General features: G+C 33.3%; 1 long non-coding RNA gene across 1 annotated transcript; it reads left to right on the forward strand.

Moving 5' to 3' along the window:
* Window positions 1-19,477: 19,477 nt before the first annotated feature.
* On the forward strand, window positions 19,478-22,162 carry LOC138919869 (uncharacterized). The gene is made up of 3 exons (XR_011430416.1): window positions 19,478-19,579; window positions 20,123-20,231; window positions 21,338-22,162. It is a non-coding gene; the product is annotated as an uncharacterized lncRNA (long non-coding RNA).
* Window positions 22,163-22,580: the final 418 nt, after the last annotated feature.

A 22,580-nucleotide genomic window follows, 5' to 3' on the forward strand; every position in this document is an offset into this window, starting at 1 on the left:
GGTCCAAAATCAATTGATTTATGGTGGCCTTATATTTCATTATTATATCCTTGATTTGTCAGTTCTTAGTTTGTAGGGTCGTCCAATAAACTTTTAATCTGACCTAATATTGCCCCCTTGCTTTAAGTATTATTGAGTTGCACTAATTTTATTTGTCAAGAATATTCCTGGATATTCCCATATATATTCTTGATCAATAAACTACAGAAAATTTAATATTTTAAAATGGATTTTAAGTATTATCAATTGAATTCATCAGTAGGAATTGGTACAATTGATAAATTATGAATTGTTATTTTTATTGAAAACAATTATCTTCAAGATAAATACAATTTGCCGTAAAATGATAGAAATCAAAAATTTTAGAAAATCATTTTCTCACAATTTTATGCCTACCAGTTCTTATCCTTTGTTACTGATAAAATTAACTTCTATAGAAACAAATTTTTAAGAGAGAAAAAAGAAGTAAAGGACATGTAGTATATGTGTGTTTTGTAGATTATTTCAAACTCTACCAAAATTATTTCATATTTAGGACAATTAAGTTACCTTTAGGATGATTTTTATCTTAAGAAACTTTGATGAAGAGTTAATTATAGCTGTTGATTTGAGGGTGAGCTACAAAAATATCAAATGACTTAACATTCTGTAAATATGTTCCTATTTCAAGTTTTCAAAATAAATACCTTAATCAAGTTTGTGATACCTTAATCAAGTTTGTGATAATGTCTATGAAGACTATTCAACATATTTTATCCATTTTTGTTAAGATGATAGAAATGAATGGTTTTTCCCCTGGATGATTTTCTTTCTTCCTCTTGACCTTCAGGAACGAGCTTTGTCCTTTCATTAATCCTTCTCACCTCTAATTAAGGATTTTTCTCTAAATTCATAGATTTTATTATCCATGCCATCCATTTATAATCCTATGACTTTCTTATATATTTTTTAACATTTTGTGTTTCTACGCCTTATGTTCCTAAATCAAAGGGACCAGTTATGTGTTAGCCTACAAGTTTCAATGTGTGTTGCATAGAGTAGGGCCCTCAAAAAATGCATTTCTGAAATATAATTTCACTGTAAAATTATTAGAGTCATTAAATCTTCATGAAAGCCAAATCTTAATGGAACCTACACATACACTGAATGTGAACCAGAGAATTAAGCTATACATGTATTTTAATACTAAAACTAATCTGGAACATCGATTAAAAATGATTTTGTCTACCAAATACAAAATCCATTAAAAACCTAACACCTAAAATAGGTATGAAGAGAGTGCTTATGATGCTTATTTCAAAACATCTCCTCTAGACCAGTGTTTTAAAACTGGGTCATGTACCATTATGGGTCATGAAATAAATTTACTGGTTGTTACTAGCAGTTTTTATTAGATAGATAAATATAGAAAAGAATAGAAAAATCTAAGAGTACATCACACATGGTAAAGTCTGTTATTTTTACATAAACATTCATTCCATTGATGTGTGTGCATGTGCTGGGTTGCCTTGTAAGATACTTTCCTTACTACGAGTTATAGGCCAAAAAAAGTGGTTTGTTTTTTTAATCTACAGTTCAGGTTTCCCTTAATTCCCTCCTTAGAAAATGAAAAAGAATGCTAGAAAGTTCTGATTGCCTATGAAGGAGTGAGGAATTTTAGAGGAGGGACTAGGATATTTTAGAGATTTGATACTGGCTTCAGAAAGGTGATCTTAAGGTAAAGGGTAGGTAATAAACTATGTAGAAATGTCAAATATTGTTGAAGTTGTGAGAAGGAATTATTTCTCTAGTAGAGCTAAATTTGGTGTATTTAGATCTATGGCTGTTTTCTTATTGATTTGTTGTAGCACATTTTCTAATCTCCAATGCCCAATACAGCAAAATAATAAATATAAGGCAAAAGGTATGTTTGTTTCTTTTTCTTCTCATCTTTCCATCAATCTTAAAACAGGTATTTATTAACTAGTTATAGGAGTGCAAAGCAAACTACTACCTTCACAGAGTAATTATCATAAGAGCAAGATATTACCTGAAAATGATAGAAACTCCTCTCTCCTGAAAAATAACAAACTTTCAATAAGGTTTTTCTCTCTAGCCAAAGTAAATAATAAAATAAATAGTCCATTTTCATTTGCCAACCAACTCATTCCACATATTTAAGTAAATGTACTTAAAATTGTGTACAGAATAAAAAGGAGAGAATTGTGATAGAATTTGAAAGGGAGGTAATATACTGTAAGTGGTATTTAAAATTTCAAACAAAATAAGATAATGGTTATGATATACTGAAATGTTTTAATTAAATTTATACATTTCAATAAAATTTAAACCTTTCATTACTTACCTGTTCACCTTATTTCTGTATAGATTTCAGTATTGTAATGTAGATGAGTCTATTTAAGAGTATTAATAAAAGGTGTTTTTCAAACATGATACCAACTCCCTTTCAGTTATAGATACTTAAGATATTTAGCTTGATTAAAACCTTAGCTAAACACAAAATTTTCTAGAGAACTAACGTAAGAATCTCTAACAATTATTGAACCAGAGCTTATTCACCAGTGCAAAATATACCCTATTGAACTAAGACAGGAATTATACTACTAACCAGCAGAGGGAGCCAAGTGAGGCCTGAAAAGCAGGAGTACAAAGGAAGACCACATGACTTCCTGTTTTGAGTTTGACTGTTGTAGCAGCTGTTCTCCTTTTGAGTTTAGTCTACCAAAAAGCCAAGTAAAAGAATAGAAAGGCTACCAATGTATCAGATGTGGATAGGGTGACAATTTTAACTGTCAAAATTACCTTGCAGGAAGCAAACTGGAAGAAAAGATGTTATGCTTAAATTAAGGACAGCCCAGGGAAGAATATGTGGCATAAAAGAGAATTCTTTAAAAACCGGATGTTAAAAGTTGAATAAGTAAACTATGCAAATAGTAAGATAGTGATTTTCCTTCTACTACAGGTGGTAAAACTTATGTGGATCAGAACAAAGCAATGATATGCTTATCAGCCATTAAGCAGAGTAAATTCAAGTAGAAATATACAAATGGAAATGTCTCAGTATTATAACCTAAGATGGAATACCACAGAAACAGTACCTTAAGGCCATGATGAATTACTACCCAGATGTAACAGTGAACCATTTCTTAATATTTCCATTTTTATTTAAAGCTGAAATTAGGCTCTAAATAAGCACATTTTAAAATTATAAAGTTGGGGCAAATAAGTAGATTGACCACACATTAAATTTATATGACTTTGATAATCTAAGAAACAAGGGATAAATTTTAATAAAAAATGATTACAATGAAATAATATAATGAGGTGATTTTTCACCTTAAAAACAGAAAATAGAATTGTTTCTATTATCCTTTATAAACATAACAAAAAGTAGTACCTGTTTTGTGACATGTTTGGAGGAATATGACAGCTAAGTGATAATTGTACTGTCAGCTTATGTGATATCTTCTAAGAACCTCAAAATGCCTGATAGAATGATTATTTGAAGTAAAATTGTTAACAGCTGAGTGTTAGCTAACTGCATCAAAATAAAAGTGTAAAGGCCCAAACAATTTTAGTTAAATAAAGTAAATTATGCTAGCCACTTACTCATTGCAAGGTTTGTGGAAACATGCTGTCCAAAGCATAGAAGGCAATGGATTCAGGCAAGTTTTAGCAATAGGTACGTTTACTTATGTGTGTATTCATTCCAAAAGTATATTTCTTGAACACTTACTATCTGCATAAGACATGGAACATAACTTCAGTATGAACTAGACAAAATTATTAAATCTTGTTGAAAGATTTAATTTCATTAATCTTATGTAAACAATCACAGAAATTCAATATGCAACCCACTGGATCCAAGGAGATGGTACTTAGAAGCAAATCATTAATATTGGGTACTAGAAGGTAGATTATAAATCTCTGTAGGTCAGTTCTTTTATAATGTGACATTATAATATACTGACATTATTATATATATTGGCATCTGGTGTCAAATCAGTTAATCACAGCAATGATATCAGTCAGAGACATTTTAATGCCAAAAAAAAGCAATTCAACCAGTTATTACTACTTCTAATTATGTGCCTCTTTTACACACAAGTTATGATGAATATGGGCTATTAGAATTGTATAAACAACTGGAACTTTTTACTTATATTTTTAATTTTGTTAATGTTTCCACTCATAGAAAAATACTATATTGTTCTTTTAAAAATTCCATTAATAAAGTGGCAAGAGCTTTGCCATGAACCATTTCCTTATTGATAAGCATAATAATGGGTTAACTCATATCAAAGTCCAGTGAAAAGTATTAACTTTGTCACCAAAGTCAACATTTCAGAGTCTAAAATTGTGTAGTATAAGTTTTACTGTTTTATCTAGTTTTTATTTAATAATGTAAGTCTCTGACTGTAACAATAAGCTCAAAACCAAACAAAGGAAGCAAAGAAAATAGCTCATACCTTGTCTTATTCCAGAGAAGAGAGTGGTGACCGATTAGGAAAAGCACCAAGAAAGTGATTTCCAGTGAACAAAATCAGGAGGTTTGAGTAAAGAATTTTGCTCTCCCTAAAAAAATTAAATACAAAATTTTAGTCAGGAATTTGTATGCACACACGAATACCATTTTTAATACTGCTCTTTAGACATTTGAAATATTTTGTTTTCTCTTTGAAAAAAATAGAACCAAACCCCAAATTGTTGTAATAGTCATTTTTCTAATTTATCAGCTTCCTTCTGTCTCAGACTGTTGAGTTCTGTACCTCTTCTAAAGCGCCTCTCTGATGTAGCTTTCTCAGTATTGCCGTGTTCCTAATTCTACCATTAACATTCATTAGCTTTCTCCAGTATATTCAGATGATTCCTCATGATCATAGCCCCACGAACTATGTAACTTTTGCTTGATGTAAGGGGAAACAGCTAACATGGTGAATTTAGAAAAGCTATAGTCATACTTGATAATACTTCATATTTGCAAAAGTACTTTTAATTTGAAGAACTTGTACATTTTTGTAGGCTTTCTGTAAAACTTTTTGAAGGTCTATTTTGTGCTAGGAGCTTAGAATTGATAATGACAACGTTTAATCTTGTGCTGACATTAAGTCTTTTGGGCTTTAATTCTACCTACAATATTGCTGTAAAAACATCATAATTGTGAAATCTGGCTCTTCAAGAAATACTCACCAGAAAACTGATTTGATATGATTCTGACTACGATGTAACTATTGTATTCAATATCATAAGAGTTAAGTATGACCTCTGAATAAACAAGTCTCTAATTCTCTATAGTTTTAGAAATGTTGTATTCTAAGGCTATCAGAAGATAACGTGCTTCTTAAAGAAATTTTTAATTTGTGTATCCAAAGTTGGGGAATAAGTTGTTCATTACTTATGAATGCACAACATTTTTATTATTGTAAACTATAGATCCTTCACTCAACAAGCATGCGTATTACTAACAATTCAGGTTCAGTTCTCTAGATGGACTCTGGTGTCATTAAATGAGAGAGACATACAGGAGAGAGTGTACGCTGAGAGCAGAGAGGAGTAAGAATAAATTTGGTTTGGGATAAATTAAATTTCAGTTACCTATTAGACTCTCAGTTAGAAATATGCATCAGGCAGTTGAAAATATGTGTGGATACTCAGGAGACAGAGCTAGAGATAAAGACTTGAGCTTCAGCTTCATATAGGTGATAGTTGAAGCCACAGAGTTGAACCTGGGGAGAATTTATAAAATGAGAAAGAAACAAACAATTATGAGGATCACTAAGGAAAAAGTAAGCTACCAAAGTTCGCTATGGTTTAATAATCCACCACTTTCTCCCTAAAATATTTGAAAAGAACACTTTTTATTTACAAGACTTTAGTTAAATATAACAAATGTTTAGCTCTAAAATCAGTAATGTGTAAAATCTTATATTATCTAATCTTAAAAGTTATTCAATTACTGTCTCTTTCTCTTACATTTTACTTGAAAAAGGGAGAACAGGAGAAAAAAGAGGTTGACTTCCTAAGAGAATAATAAAAAAAGTTAATGACATTTTACTTTTAAGCAGCAAATTCTTCTGAACATTACATAACCCAGATCTAGAAAGTTTAGTTACAGCTTCCAAACTTTCCAAGTAGTTTCTGTCTGTACTAGCCCCAAGGTGCTACTCTAATCTAATCCACACTTCTATCTGACTATTCTTGCTGCTTTGCTTAAATCATTCCTTCTTAACCCCTGTTTCTCTACTAACCCTCTCGTACTATCTATCCAGTCACCATTGATTTCCACTGTCCCCACACATTTTGATTCTTTTAAGTCAAGGGTAATATCACAGTCTTTATTCTTCCTGTTACCTAGTAGTAAGACAGAAACCAGCATAACAGGGTAGAAGTGAAGATTATGCAAAACGTAACATATTCCATATTTTTCAGTAGTGAACCACAGCAATCAGAAATCCATATGTCTGTGGGTCACATATATTTTAATTCATAACAATGGTGGAATTATAGTCTATTAACTATTCAAAAGTATTTAGAATGTCCAAATAGTTTAATCAGCTTTATTCATAGATAAGTGCACAGGTCCAGCCCTGGTGGACTAGTGATTAAGTTTGGTACATGCCACTTTGGCAGCCTGGGTTCAGTTCCCAGGCGTGGACCTATACTACTTGTCAGTTAGTGGCCATGCTGTGGCAGTGGCTCATATACAAAAAGAGGAAGATTGGCAATGGATGTTAGCTCAGGGCAAATCTTCCTCACAAAAAAAAAAAAAAAAAAAAGATTAAAAGTGCACAATTATGGGCCAATTACTAGACTTCAATCAATTTTGAAAAATCAATGAGAATGTCATTACCAGACATTGCTTAAGAACCAAGGGCTGTTCAACAAATGGTACTAGGACAACTGATTGATAGGCACATGAAAAGAATGAAGTTGGACCCTTACTTCATATCATACATAAAAATTAACTCAAAATGGATCAATAGCCTAAATGTAAGAGCAAAAGCTATAAAACTCCTAGAAGAAAACATAAGGGGAAATCTTTATGACCTTGGATTTGGCAATGGATTCTTAGATATGACACCAAAAGTGTGAGCAACCAAAAAACGAAGGTAACTTGGATTTCAAAATTAAAAACTCTTGTTCTTCAAAAGACACAATCAAGAAAGAAAATGAAAAAAAAAACCCCATAGGATGGGAAAAAATATTTGCAAATCATATATCTGTTAAAGAATCTGTATCTAGAATGTATAAATAACTTATAACTCAATAATAAAGTAACAAATAATTTTAAAATAGCAAAAGATCTGAATAGATATTTCTCCAAAGAACAAGTACAAATGGCCGCTAAGCACATGAAAAGATGCTTAACATCATTAATCACCAGGAAAATGCAAATCAAAACCACAATGAGATACCACTTCATACCCACTGGAATGGCCAGAATAAAAAAGGCAGATAACAACAAGTATTGGCAAAGATGTGGACCTATTAGAACCCTCATACACTGCTAGTAGGAATGTAAAATAGTGCAGTCACTTTGGGAAGTAGACTGACAGTTCCTCAAATGATGAAATATCTAGTTACCATATGACCCAGCAATTCTACTACTAGATATAAACCCAAGAGAAATGAAAACATGTCCACACAGAAATTTGTACACAAATGTTTATAGTAACATTATTCGGAATCATCAAAAGATGGAAACAATCTAAATGTCCACCAACTGACAAATATGTAAACAAAATGTGTTATGTCCACACAATGGTATATTATTTGGTCATAAAAAGGAACAAGGTACAGATACATGATGCAACATGAATGAATCCTGAAATCATTCTACTAAGACATTCCATTCATATGAAAGTCCAGAATAAGGAAATCCATAGAGACATAAAATAAATTAGCAGTTTCTTAAAGCTGGGGGTGTGGGAGATGAATGGATGGGAGGGATGATAGCTAAAGGGTACAGGGTTTCTCTTTTGCAGTGATGAAAATGTTCTAAAATTGACTGTGGTAATGGTTGAACATACCTGTGAATATACTAAAATCATTTAATTGTATGCTGTAAATGGATGAGTTGTATGGTATGTGATTCTATCTCAATAAAGCTAGTAAATAAAAAACAAAACAAGGATTATGTATACACAAAGCACATCTCAGTTTCCACTCCAGCTTTATATTACTGAAAGTAGCTCTCAAATTTGATTTTCATGGTTTCAGGAAAGAAAATATAATATACATTAATAGAGTTAGAAGACACATATATTGCAAGAATTTTGCCACAGAGCCAGAAATTTCAGAATAGTAGTGTGTGGTATATATATTCAGCCTGAATAGCCTAGGGATACTGTGGGTTCTTGGGCATAGTTAGCTTTCAACTCAATCAGTTCCCCTTTAAGTATAGCCATGTTAACAAAGCAGATGCTTAAAAAATTCAAATATATCACTCTAAAGTCAGCTGCAGAAACTTAAAGCATAATTCATGCTAATGAAAATTTGTGAATTTCTTTAGAAATCCTGATTTTATTTCTACCAAATAGCTCGGCGGTTCTTCAAATTCTGTGGTTCCATTTAAACAAGACAGTTCTCATATGGGACGTGAATGTACACTCTAAGTAAGATCTACCCACTCCCCATGTTCTGGTTTGAATATTAATAACCAAAGTGCCTCCACCAACTCATCAGTTCTCTTATTTTCTTCTCTGTAGTCTCAAGTTCAGTGTATTCAGATATCTTGCTTGCAACACCAAACAGAAAATATAATCATCATAGCTCTTTGGGTTCTGTTATGGACTGAATGTTTGTGTCCTGCTCCAAAATTCATATATTGAAGTCCCAAATCCCAATATGATGTTATTAAGAGACAGAGCCTTTGAGAGGTAATTATGTTTAAGATGAGGTCACGAGGGTAGAGCCCCTATGATGGGATTAGTGTCCTTATAAGAGGAGGAAGAAACACCAGAGCTTTCTCTCTCTGCCATGTGAGAATACAGCAAGAAGGCAGCCATCTGCAAGCCCGGAAGAGAACCCTTACCAAGAACCAAATCTGCTGGCACCTTGTCTTGGACTTCCCAGCCTCCAAAACCGTGAGAAATAAATGTCTGTTTAATCTGCCCATTCTGTTATTTTGTTGTAACAGCTCAAGATGACTAAGACAGGCTCAAAGTTGAGTCCCTTTAATTACCAAAAGTTTTAGATCTGAAGTAGCACCAGTGTAACCCTCTTCAACAAGTTTCCACAATCTAGCCATTTTACTAGATTAAAATAAACTAAATCCATTGCATTTAGAATAACACAATGACAACAGTAACAACAAAATACTTAAAATAATCCTAACAAGAAATATGTGGAATCTATATAAAAAATGTATAAAACTTTATACTGAGAGCTATTAAAAATTTCGGAAGAAGATAACTGTTCTCAAATTAATGTGTAGGGGGTTTTTTTTGGTAAAGTTTGAAAAAATGATTCTAAAATTCATATGGAATAATAGATGAAAACAGCAAAAGATATTTTTAAAAAGAAGAGTTGTGGGTGGAGGGAACTTGTCTCTCTAAATATTAAAGTACATTATACAGCTAAAATAATTGCAATATAATTGTCCCAGAATATACAGACTATTGGGAGAAACCCCAATACGTCATAACCCAAAAGGGAGGGATACACTATGTTACAAATGATGTTGGGAAATGCCTTTTATTAAATCCAGTTTTGTTCAAGCCAGAAACCTAGAAATCTTTCTTAACACCTCTCTCCTTCATATCCCCTGTACCCTGCCAATTCAATCAAACACCAAATCTTGTTCACTTTGTCTTTGAAATATCTGTTGAATCTGTCCACTTCTCTCTGTCTCCAGTGACACCAACTTAGTCGTTAGTTATCACTGGTAGCCAGAAGTGGCTGCCCTCATTTCTCACCTATTACTGCAATAGCTCACTTCTGGCCTTCTGGCATCCGCAAAGACCGCCTCCCAACTCTTTCTCCTGCTGCCACAGTGATCTTTTGAAAACAAATTTGATCATGTAAGCCTGCTGCTTAAAACCCTTAAATGATTCTCATTACTCTTAAGATAAAGACTAAAATTCTTAACATGGCACAAGGCTCTGCATAGTGTGTCCTTGCCTACCTCTCCGGCCTCATCTCACATTAATCTCTTCCTTGCAGTCCATGCTCCAGATACCCTGGCTGTCTTCTCAATGCTTTTCTCATGCTTCCTGCTGCCAAGGTCCCTACAATTCCTTTAGGGCACTTATATCAGTTTGCATTTATACATTCATTGGTGTGATTATTTGATTTATGTCTGTCTTTACCATCTAAACTATAAATTCCACTAGAGCAAGGACCATGTCTGATTTACCAACACATAACAGACTATATGCTTGATAAATATTCACTGATGAATAACTGAGTAAATAAATGAATGAAAAATAGATTCCCGTATTACATTCGCTAAAATAAACTACCGATGAAGTTCTAAATTTTAAATGTAAAACCAAAGTAAATCCAGTTTTGAAAAGCATAGATTACTTGGGTAAATTAGTAGAACTTAGCATGTGAACAGTTTTTAAATAAATATTTTGGAGGAAATTATAGAAAAAATCACACAGCTTATAATATCAAAGAAATAAAAACTTCAATGTCTATCAATTGAATATTTGTTTTAAAAAATATATATCATGTTTTTAAAGAATATTAGATTATAGAAGAATAAGCACAAAACAGAGTATAAAAATCAGAGTATACATATAAATATTATAATCCCAATTTTATAATTTAAAAATTGGTTAGAAAGAAATACATCAAAATGGTATCTCTAAAAGGTGGGTTCAAATAAGTAATTAGTTTTCTTCCCCATACATTTTTTTATCCGAACTTTTTATTATTGACCAAGAACAACCAACCAAAGATAGTTACTTTTAAAGTTATTAATGAATTACTCTGAAATATTGTTGAGTCCAGATAGATCATTTCATCAAACTTTCATGGAATGGTGAATTCCCATGCTTTATAATCTATTCAGAACTTAAAAGTGATTTAAAATTATCCAGTTCATTTTTATTAGACTAATAGTATCTGAGACTAAAATATGATCAAAAAAATTCTTAAAACAGAAATAAAGAAAATCTTCAATTAAACACTAAAAATCTTAATTCAATAGTATTTTAAAGATTCTACCATAACAATTATGTTCATAAGAGGATTGCAAAGATGTGAACTTATTAATATAATACATCATATCAATCAGTTAAATCAGAAAATGCATACGATCATCTCAACAGATGCCCAAAAGGATTCAATATCCATCACATACAAAATATCTTGGAAAGCAAGTCAGTGGGGTTGGGAAATTATTCAACAAATGGTGCTGTGAAAAATGACTGGACATTTGAAAAAAATCTGTTTAGTGTCTCGTTCATCTTCACATATCAAATTCTACCTACCTTAAACAGGCAGAGTTAAAAATCAAGCAGTACAAATCTTGAAGAAAATATAAGGAATTTATACCAAATTTTTGAATGAGGAAAGATTTCAAAGCTTAGAAAAGCATGAAAAAAATTTTAAAAGAGAATATATGGATAAATTAAGTTATAACATTCACAGTTATGGGCCAAAAAATCCAACATTTCTTGGATTAATGATCAAATATAATCTAAATTCTAAATAGAAAATTTGTCCTAGTGGTATAAACTAAGCAGATTTTCATAATAAGCAATAAATCAGAGACTTTCTTCATTTGTTCCTTGGTATTCTGTGCAAGACTTAACACATATATTAATATATTCTTAATATATTCTACTCTTTTTAAGGATTGGCACCTGGGCTAACAACTGTTGCCAAACCTTTTTTTTTTTTTCCTGCTTTATCTCCCCAAACCCCCCCTGTATACGGTTGTATATCTTAGTTGCAGGTCCTTCTAGTTGTGGGATGTGGGACGGAGCCTCAACGTGGCCTGACAGCAGTGCCATGTCCGCGCCCAGGATCCGAACCCTGGGCCGCCGCAGCGGAGCATGCGAACTTAACCACTTGGCTATGGAGCCGGCCCCTATTCTACTCTTTCTAAAAAATGTATCTTTCCTACCAACTATTCTTGTAGTTTCAGCAGCAACACAGTGCTTGGCTAGACATTCCATAAATTTTTGTTGAGTGAACGACCCCCAAAGATCATATTTCAATTGCAAATTAAGAGTTTCTGTTGTTTTTTTCCCCTTCTCGTACACTATCAGGGCAAGAAATATCCTATAGTTTGGAATAAAATCTGGGGAGAAAACCCATGGATGGTAAATTGGGATAGGACTTACTAAATCACACATTTTGGCAAATCGCTAACTTTTTTGTGAACAGGTTAATACGATATTGTCAGTACCAAATCTACACAGAACATCCATCCTGCAAAATGATCCAAAAATAAAGGATTCTTTGGTCACATTACCCTCTTGAAAATTTACCATGTATGTCAACATATTGAATGTTTTGAAAAGTTCCTCAATAAAGAAACCTGTTAACTTTTGTTTAACTCAATGTTTTGATCATAAAATCTTTTTTCATACAACCTCTATTAATATCTTTAATATTAAAGTACTTTTCTGTGGAAAACCATATTACCTAATTCCAAATTGAGATGATAATTGTGCAAACATTTTGGGCATGAAATGAATAGATATCGTTCAAAATTTGTTTTCTAACTAAACCAAATAGGCTCACCTGGTTAAAACAGGCCCAATTCTCTTAACAATTCTTGGATTGTATGCATTTTTGTTACATAAATAAGTTTGTTATATAATTCAGCACATATTAACATTTTCTTTTATCCTTTCAATACTTTTTAACAACTTAAAGCTTAAATTTAAAAAGTAACTTGTGCAAATATAAGTAATTTATTCAGGTAAAATCAATAAGGTTTTTTTGAAAATTTGAAGTGGCAGGATTTACATGGAAGAAGAAATAATATTGTAAGAATGGGTCCATTTTTAGCCTATTTTCATAAAATAGAAGCACATATTATATATTAAAATGTTATATTTTTATGTCTAATCTTTGCTATTAATTTGAAATTTAATTTCTATGTAAAATAGAGAATTTCTTCAAGCACGCAACTTAAAAATTTAGATTTAAATAAGTAATTGATAGGATTTGAGATAATCACTTAACTCTTACTACCAAGTCACTTACCTCTCTAAACCCCCATTCCCTCATGCATAAATTAGAAATTATACTTGTGGCTCACTCATACAGATAAGGGTAAGAAATAAAGGAGATAATAGTTGCAAAGTTTTAGCACAATGCCTGACACGTAATCAATTCTAAATAAACGTTTGTGATTATTGGACTATCTCAAGTTTTAATTCTAACTCTGATATTAGGCAAATTACCCCAAATAACCCAATGTTCATATTTTTAAAATACTATCCAGCTTATAGGACTGATGCAGCAATTTGCAATGAAGAAACAACATTTATAAAAGTCCTTAGATGTCGCTTGAGAATTTACAAAACGCTTTCTCTCTCTCCCCTCCTCCAAAAAATATGACCAATTAACTTTTTACAGATTTTTCTGAAATTTTCTATGATATAGAATTACAAACCAAGAAACATCCTTCGCTTTACTAAGATATGACTATGCTGTGACTAAGGTACTATAAGAATGTATCAATTTCACTGATGAATAAACTGTTTGAAAATGATTGGCCCAAATCACAGAGAATTTATTGAAAAGGCAAAAATAAGTGGCTCGAATCTTAATGCTCAAGTCCTCATCCCATGAAATAAAAGCCCAGACTACATACAGTTACTTACACCCAAGTTATCACAGAAATAGTATCTGTCCTACACCGCTGTTGGTTATTGCTTATTATATGCTCTGGGAAAAGAAAGATTGCTAATATTCTTAAGACTTTAGCTGGTTTAAAAGAAAGGATTGAAAAAATACTTTTCACGTCTTCAATTCTGCTTCGGTTAAAAGCAAAAGACAAAATGGTACAATCACTACCTCCGATAGCGGGAAAGCAGCCTGAATCCCAGCGTCCACATTTTCATTTGGGTTCTACCACAAACTAGTACTGCGACCATTTTCAATTAATCTTCCTGATTGAACTGTTTCAACTTAAAATGAGGAAGACAAGCTAAGCAACTGCTGGCGTCTTTTCCTTAGAGACTGCACGTCCTGCGGGAAAAGCAGGGATTCAGGCGTCACATCCGGGCTCCCATCCTCAGGCTCTGATTTCTACTAATTCTGTAGCTTCGAACAAGTTAACTTCCCCAAATGAAGTTTCATTCGTTTTTGTTTCAGTGAAAAGTAAGTGAGATAAAGCATGTAAGGTCCCACGTAGGCGCTGAATAAAAAATATCATCTCCCTGTCAAGCCTGCATTTCTCTTGGTCCTTGTGGAAACCTCTACTTTTCCTTGGACTCGCTTCAAAAATTTGAAGGAACCCGAAGTCTGAGCACGTGGATATTTTTCTATTTATTTTAAACATTAAAAGACGTAAAAAGTCAAGTTACGTTTAATTTACTTACACATTGAATGAGGAACCTTCGTTGAAAATAATACATTTACGCGCACCCAGGGCCATCATGGTAAATCCAGGACGTATGGTTTTCTTCCTGCTCTTGTACCCAGCCACCTTGTCAGGGGACTCAAATATTTCGGGTGTAAAGTTTAAATGCAGAGCCTGTTTCCAGTATCTGAGCACGTGCGCGTGCCCCGCCAGCCCTGTCCCTCTGCACACCTGAGGGACGAGGTCCACAATTAAGCATTGCCATTAGCTGTTGATACTTTGGGGAGAACTCATGAAAAGGGTCAGAGAAGTGCTTGTATTTCTGGAAGAAGACACACTAACAGGGCCTTGGTGCTATTAGAGAATTATCTAATTAGTAATAAGGGGCGGGGGGCGGGGGGGAAACTATGAAGCCACCTACCTGAGCGGGAAGCCTCGGATTAAACCATTCCTCCCGGCAAGTTCCTATTGGAGAGAGAAAGAGGATACCAACTTCAAATGTTCACCTCAGACTCACTTGTTTTATTGCACCTGTGTGTTTACTGTAATTTATCCTCTTGATTTCGCTGGGGATAGTGAAGTTCTTTTATTAAATAGGGGGCTAAATAAGTTCTATTTCTGAGAAAATCCCCCCACCGCTCTGGGAAAATGGAAGCGTCCACTGGCCTTCCCTGCGGTCCACGCTCAGCTCAGCCAGCAGCTCCGCGTGTCTCGCTGGCTGTATTTGGCTTGTGGGTGGCTGTGTGTGTGTGTGTGTGTGTGTGTGTGTGTGTGTGTGATGGACAGGAGAGCAAGGGGCTGTAAATTAGATTAAACTGAAGACAGTTTTCTTGTTTAAAGAGTTGGCTCATTTGAATAAAAATACTTTTAAAAGTAAATAATGAAAAAAGGAGGAAAATATTTAAAAAGAAATCGTATTGGCATTACGATACTCAAACTAGAATGAACCAGTTTTATTTTTACTAGAATGAGCCAGTTTTATTTTTACTTTGTGCATAATTGACAATGATATGAATTAAGTGGATTCCATGAATAATTTTCTAAATATAAAGCATTAAATACAGAGTTTAACGTTGGTGAAAAAATCTGAAGTTTTGTTTTCAAGTGAGAATAGCTTTACATTTTTCTGACTTTATAGTACATGATCACGTTTAAAAAATCAAAATAATACACAAAGGCAAAAGAGGAAAAAGTCAAATCACCTGAATTTCATCACTAAGAGATAAGCACTGCTAAAATTTTGTTAAACAATTTTTAGTCATCTTAGAATGCATACACACACACTAGCACAGAGACACACATTTACATATAATCTTACATAACAGGACATTCTGTTTGCATACTGCTTTACACTGCTTTCTAAGGACGTAACATGTTGCGTACATCTTCTTGTGTCATTTATATGACTGGGTGGTATGGTTAGCAATAAGTTGTTTAATCAAGCCCTGTTTAAGAACAAGAAGATTGTTTCCAATTTTTTTATAGCATATAAATAATACTATAGAGAATATCCTTATATATACATCTTTGAGTACATGTTGGGTTATCTCCTTTAGATAAGTTTCTGGAAGTGGAATTGCTGGAGCAAAAAATTATATCCATTTAAAAATTTAGTACATATATTCAAATTGCCCTCCAAAAATATATATTCACAATCCCATCAAGTACAAGAGAATGTCCATTTCTCAACACTCTCAACATCAATGAGTATTATAAGTCCTTTTAAACTCTGAAAATCCAGAAACTTTTTCTTTTTTTGCATTTCTTTTATTCTTAATTAAGCCTAATATCTTTTCTTATGTTTAGTGTCTATTTACATTTCATCTTGTGACATTTTTCATGTCATTAACATAGATTTTTATTGTGGCAGCCATCTGTCTTAATTATTTGTAAGAACTCAGTATATTATGAATATTAACTTTTCTATATTAATAAATATAAACATTTTTCCATTATCTGCCTTGTAATTTTGCCTATGATGTATTTTAGACATATATTTATTTAAAATTATCAAATATTTTTTACGAAGTATTATAAAGTAGATACCTTTCCTCAGGTTGTCAGCTCCACTAATTTTTGAGGTATGTCGTGGTGATTCATTTCATTGACTTATCCTCTGCCTTCCCAAAAGTAGTTTTACAAAAGTCTACCCATTAAAATTTCATTACAGCGTTACAACCTAACAATACTGTAACCAGAAAGTAACCTTCATCTAAGGGATAGCTCACATAAAATGAGACAGTTTATTTTCACATTACTCCATCCTTTCCAGATACCCAGAACTTTCATACAGAGTCTAGTCTGCCCAAGAAAAGAATCCTACTCTGAAGCCTCCACTCCAGAAAAGCATACCAAGCTTTTGAACTTCTCAACCTTTTACGATAAACATTACCAGATCTGTGCCTCATTGCCTTAAGACATTAATAGTCACTATTGACTGCCACTGTTTTAGATAACACCTCCAAGAACATTGTTTTACGAAAAGCTTTTTCTTCCTTTAAGTTGTCTTTGAAAAAAATCACAGAAGTGGGATAACTAGATCAAAGGATATTTACATAGCTCTTGTTACTTAGTACTATATTTTTCTCCAAATGGACAATACCACTAAAATTGTTTGTGTTTTCATTTCAACTTTAATAGTTTTGAGTGTTAATAATTATTTTTGTTAGTTTGCTAAGCATAAAAGAGAAATGTATTGTAGTTATAACTTGTATTTCTTTTATTTTTCCACATGCCTTAGGTTTCTATTTTCTTTTGTGTATATTTTGCATTAATTTTTAAAAATCATGATAAAATTTGCTTTGTATCTCTAGAGATTTAAAATAGGCAGGAAAAACTGGAATAATCCCATTTTAAAAAATAAAGAAAATATACCCCTTTGAGCAGAAAAATAGTTAAAAATACAAAATAATACATTCTATCCTCAATCCCTGGCTTCATTTTCTGTTACTCTTTGAAAGCATTTCACATGTATAATCAAATTTAGAATTGGGCCCAAAAGGTACTTGTTTTTCACATAGTAGCTAGAGTGATCTTTTAAATATAGAAGCTTAAAATTGTTTAAATAAAAGTCCCAAATCCTAAACATTGCTTTTCCACCCCTCCATGATCCGACTTCTGTACCCTCTTCTATTTCAGCATGTGACCTTTGCTCTCAATACTGACCTTCTGTCATGTTGGTTCAGGAAATCTCTTATCATTAGTACCCAGTACACTGTTCCTTCTGCCTAAAACTTTTCCTGCACCCTCTTCACCCAACATATCTTCATTCTTCAGGGGTCTCTTGGAAGATCGTGTAGTTTGTTGTAGGTGGTCAAGGGAGGATTTCTAAAAAAATGACAATTACACAGAGATCACATTAAGAAAAATAATACAGAAACATATAGCTTAGGCCTCTCCAAAAGCCTCATGCAAATGAGGAGTCCTGAAGTTTAACTTTCACCGTAAATCTATCTCTGGGTATAATACCTGCCTTACCTCTGTTACAGGGTCATAAAGATCAAAACACAGAACATATCTGGAAACGAATTGAAATTTAAAGTAATACCCAGGAGTTATCACTTTTCTTGGTATTTTTCTTTTTATAGAGACAACAGCAGTAAATGTTCAATCTCAATAAATTGACAAATTTTGTCTAGGTTGGCAAACAAACAAACCTAATCATTTGTTCACTTAATTTATGGGTTCCTCTACTCTTTAGGGGCTGTTAGCTTGTCTGTACCATGTACAAGCTGTCCACAGCAATACGTTCTGCTTGAACTAACACATTTTTCCTTAAGGCTAATAGTTGCATTTAAAAACACCTATTTTGATGAGCCCATGGCATCCTCCAATAAAAGAAGTTAAATGATTAGATATGAGAAGGGTCAGTAACATTAATTTTCTGGCCGTTAATAGATGTTGGTTGGTTGTAAGATATTCACTATAACATGTACAGTACTTGTAAAAAGAGATTCAGCTGAGAAGAAGGGCGGTAAGGGTGGTAGCCTGAGCAGAAGGCAGGAAGACAGGATCTTGACAGGAGAGAGAAGAGGATGAAGACAAACTCCATCTGCAATTGTCTTTGGACTCTCCTGGGACCAAAGGGCATAATGAGGAGCATAGTTTTTGTATACTGTTAAAAAATATTTTTATTACTTTACTTTTCAATTGTTTAAATTATATCAAATGAAAGTCTATTCTGTTTTGTAGTTCAAAGTAAAATAAATCTGTAATGGGCATTCATCATTAAATTTATAAATATTCAATTATACATTATTCTTGTGGTTCCAAAAATTTATTTTCAAAGTATTTCTTATAGTTATTCATTCATTCACTTAACAAGTATTTATTGAACACCTAACAAACACTTATTGAGGAAGCATTTTAAATGCTAGAGACGCAGTGGTGAACAAGAAAGTTCATATTCTAGCGGATGAAAACAGTCAATGAATAAAAGAACAAATAAATATTGAATATACAAGTGTGATAAGTGCTGAGAAGAAAAATAAAGAGGATGGAAAATGACGGCAGATGGTCAGGGCAAGGCCTGTCTGTGGAGATAGAGTTTGAGGAGAGACGTGAATGAAATGAGAAGTGAGCCATGTGAGTGTCTGGGGAACAGTTTTCCAAGCAGAAGGAAAACAAGAGTAAAGATGAGTAAGATGTACACGATGAGTAAGAGCTTGGCCTGTTCCAGGAACAGCAAGGAGGCTATTTTTTCTGAAAGAGCAGAGTTTCTGAAAGCATGAACCAAATGACAAATCCCTGTTCTCCTGGAATTTACATCATACCACGGAGAGAGAGACAAATAAAATGAATAAAATGTGACATAAATATATGTTGGGTGGTGATAAGTGCTATGAAAGAAAGAGCAGATCAGGAGAAGGGGGAGGAGAGAGAAATGAGTGCTGTTTTAGATAGGGTGGTGAGAGAAGGCTCCTTCGAGAAGATAACATTTGAGCAGAACCTTCAATGAACGGGGGGAGTGAACCACACAGATATCTGGGGAATAGTGACACAGGCAGGAGAAGAGTGAGTGCAAAGGCCCTGAAATGCTTAAAGCAGAGCAAGGAGTGTGGAGAAGAGTTTGCAGGGAGGAAGAAGGTAGGAGATGAGGTGGATTCACAGCCAAGGGCAGAATTGCTTGGGGCTTGTAGGTCTTTAGATTTATTCTGAGTGAGATGGGTGCCAATGGATAGTTACGAGCAGAGGAGTAATATGATATGACCTACATTCTAGAAGGATCACTCTGTCTGCTGTGTTTAGAGGACCAGGGTGGAAGCAGGGAGACCTATTAGGAAGTTACTTGGGTAGTCCAGATGAGAGGCAAAGGTGTTCGGACTAGTGGAGGTGGTGGAAAGGGTCAGAGTCTGGACATATTTTGAAAGTAGAGCTGACAGGATTTAAGAATGGATTAGCTGTTGGGTATAAGAAAATAAGTACCAGCAGGAGAGTATTTGCAAAAATCCAGGCAGAATTATGTATTTATAAGTGTAATTCAGTTTGAAATGCTTACATTTTAATTATTCAAAGATGTTGTTAATAACATAAATATAGATTTGATGAATGCATTCAACTAAATTTCTTTAAATGTGAAGGTTTGATTGAAATGTGAAAAATAATTCTCTTGTCTTGGCTATTATTTAGCATCTGGCCTTATGAGTGACACTCATAATTAAACCACCTGGCAACAGATTCACCAAATACTTGTTGAGCTTGGCACGGTACCGAGAATTGAGGACACGTTATCCATAAGGTACTGATCTGGAATCATATTTAATCCTTAAAATGACAATGTTTTGAGGTAGATACTCCGACATTAATATTCATGATAGTGTCTGTGACATGGTATTATATAATATCACAGTGTGCTTTTAAAAAAATAAAAATATTCTCAATTATAATGTTGATGTGAGGAAATAGGGCTTCATTTTAGTTTGACTTAGTTTCTTGGCCTTTATTTGTAAATTGTTTTAATTTTCTTGGCATGGAGTTTGACTTAAGATCCATGTAAGATAATAATGACCCGTATGACAAAGGAGTTTTCGTGTACGTTTGATCCAAGTAAATGATGCTTGATTTAGGTTTCTTGCAGCTAGAAAGAAATTTCCTCATCTGTAAAATGGTGATAATAAGAGTAACTACTATCTTATCACTAGTTTTAGTTTGGGAGGGTTAAACGATTAATTTCATATAGTCTAGAAAGACTATATGAAAAATCCATTACTATGTAACTTTTATCTTAATACCTACCCAGAATTTTTATCTGATTATTTTGGAAACACCCTTAATTCATCCAGTGAATGGTGCACTATCTTTTAGAACTGCCTCTCCATGTTATAGTATTTTTAAAGAAATATTTCCTCAGTTTCGTTCTTTTTATGTTGTCTAGAATATCATTGCTGGCTCTATTGTTCTAAGAATTGTATGATACCTCAGTGAATGCTTCTGTTGGTAGCACTTAGCTAATTGTTATGATAAACTCAAATCCAATTTTAGTTTATTTTACCAAATTATGGAAATAAGTTAACCTATATTTTTAATGAATTGATTTTTCTTAAAAATTAAACTGCCCTTTATTTTTGTTGTTCATCTGTACTAATCAGTGAAGAACTGTTTTCTGACACTGATTCAGGCAGAAAAAGATAGATTTAGACTTATAATGTGTGCTTGCCAGGCTTCTGATTGATACTTTGTGCATTGTTTTTATATATATATTAGGGCCAAATAATATTGGGAAAGCGATCAAATAATTAACTTTTTCACTAGGACTTGTGCAATTCTTTCTTTTTTTAGCATAATAATTTACCTGAAATTATTTTGTTATTCTGATACAATTACTATAAATCCTTGCCTATTCAGCATCCATCCTCTAACAACTCTGAATCTTCAAGAATGACTCCGAACCCATAACTAAACAAAATAAACATCGCAGAGACAAGTGTCAAACCAAACCTCAAGTTTTCTGCATCACGATGGTTGGGTTGACCACACCAACAAACAAACAAATAAAACAAAAACCCACCAGTGCTCTGATTGATTGATCCTGTCCATAAAAGCCGTCTTCCTAACTTTTGTTGGTTAAATCCATGAAGCAAGGGATTCATGAAAGGAACTGGAAAAACAGAAGAAGAAAGAAGAGTGGAGAGTAAAGGGAGGGGCGTAACTGTAGCAACAGTAGAGGTTAGAAATGGTAGAAATGGTGCGAAGAAGCTGTGGGCATGAGTGGCAACAGAGAGCCCTGGAGAAGTGGACAGAGATTGTCAACTCTGCAGCCTATCTGCGCTGGAGCTCTTGAAAGCATAGGACAGCTCCTTCATGAGACTATTTGCAGGAGAGAATTGCCACACTGGCATAGCCTTACTATAGACATATGGTAAATATCTGTAAAATGTAGTGGAGTAAATTTTTTTCAAGCTAACAAGAAAGAGGATCATACATTCTTATGTTGTTGCTCTGTTGATGAGAAATATTAAATAATAAACAGTTTAGTATTTCATGAATAAATATTTATGCCGTTATTCTTTGGTGAAAGAAAGAACCTATAAATGTCTTCCTTATCTATAGAAATACTAACTAAAGGTAACAATTTCCTCTCCTATTGGCTCAATTTATTGTGCACAGCTAAATGGCAAACTTTTAATACCTAAATCACATTTCTTCCTTAAATAATATTTGTAGAATGAGATGAGGTATAAATAAATATAAATAAATAGAATCATACTTAATGTAATTTGTATTCTTTGTAATTAGCTTTTATAAATTTTGTAATTAGCTAGCCAAAATAAACATTTTCTTATTTAATTTAATAACCTGGACTTCACTGAATTCCTATTTTTATTTCCTTTTTATTGGGTGACATCTTTCTAAGAATATATTAATGTGAAAAAATTGTGTATGATTCATTTTTCTGTAAACCACTAAAGTATCATCAACTTTCAATAACTAGAAAAAATGTTAGCAATGTTTACCCTGAAGCAACAACTTTCAAAACGTGTTCTGTGTAGCTGTGGTAGGCAAAATCCTGTTCTCCCCCGACCCCTCAAAAGATGCTCATGCCCTAATCCCAGGCTTTAAAGATGTGATTAAGAATACGAACTTTGAG

This window comes from Equus caballus, chromosome 21 (genome assembly GCF_041296265.1).
Source record: "Equus caballus isolate H_3958 breed thoroughbred chromosome 21, TB-T2T, whole genome shotgun sequence".
NCBI lineage: Eukaryota > Metazoa > Chordata > Mammalia > Perissodactyla > Equidae > Equus > Equus caballus.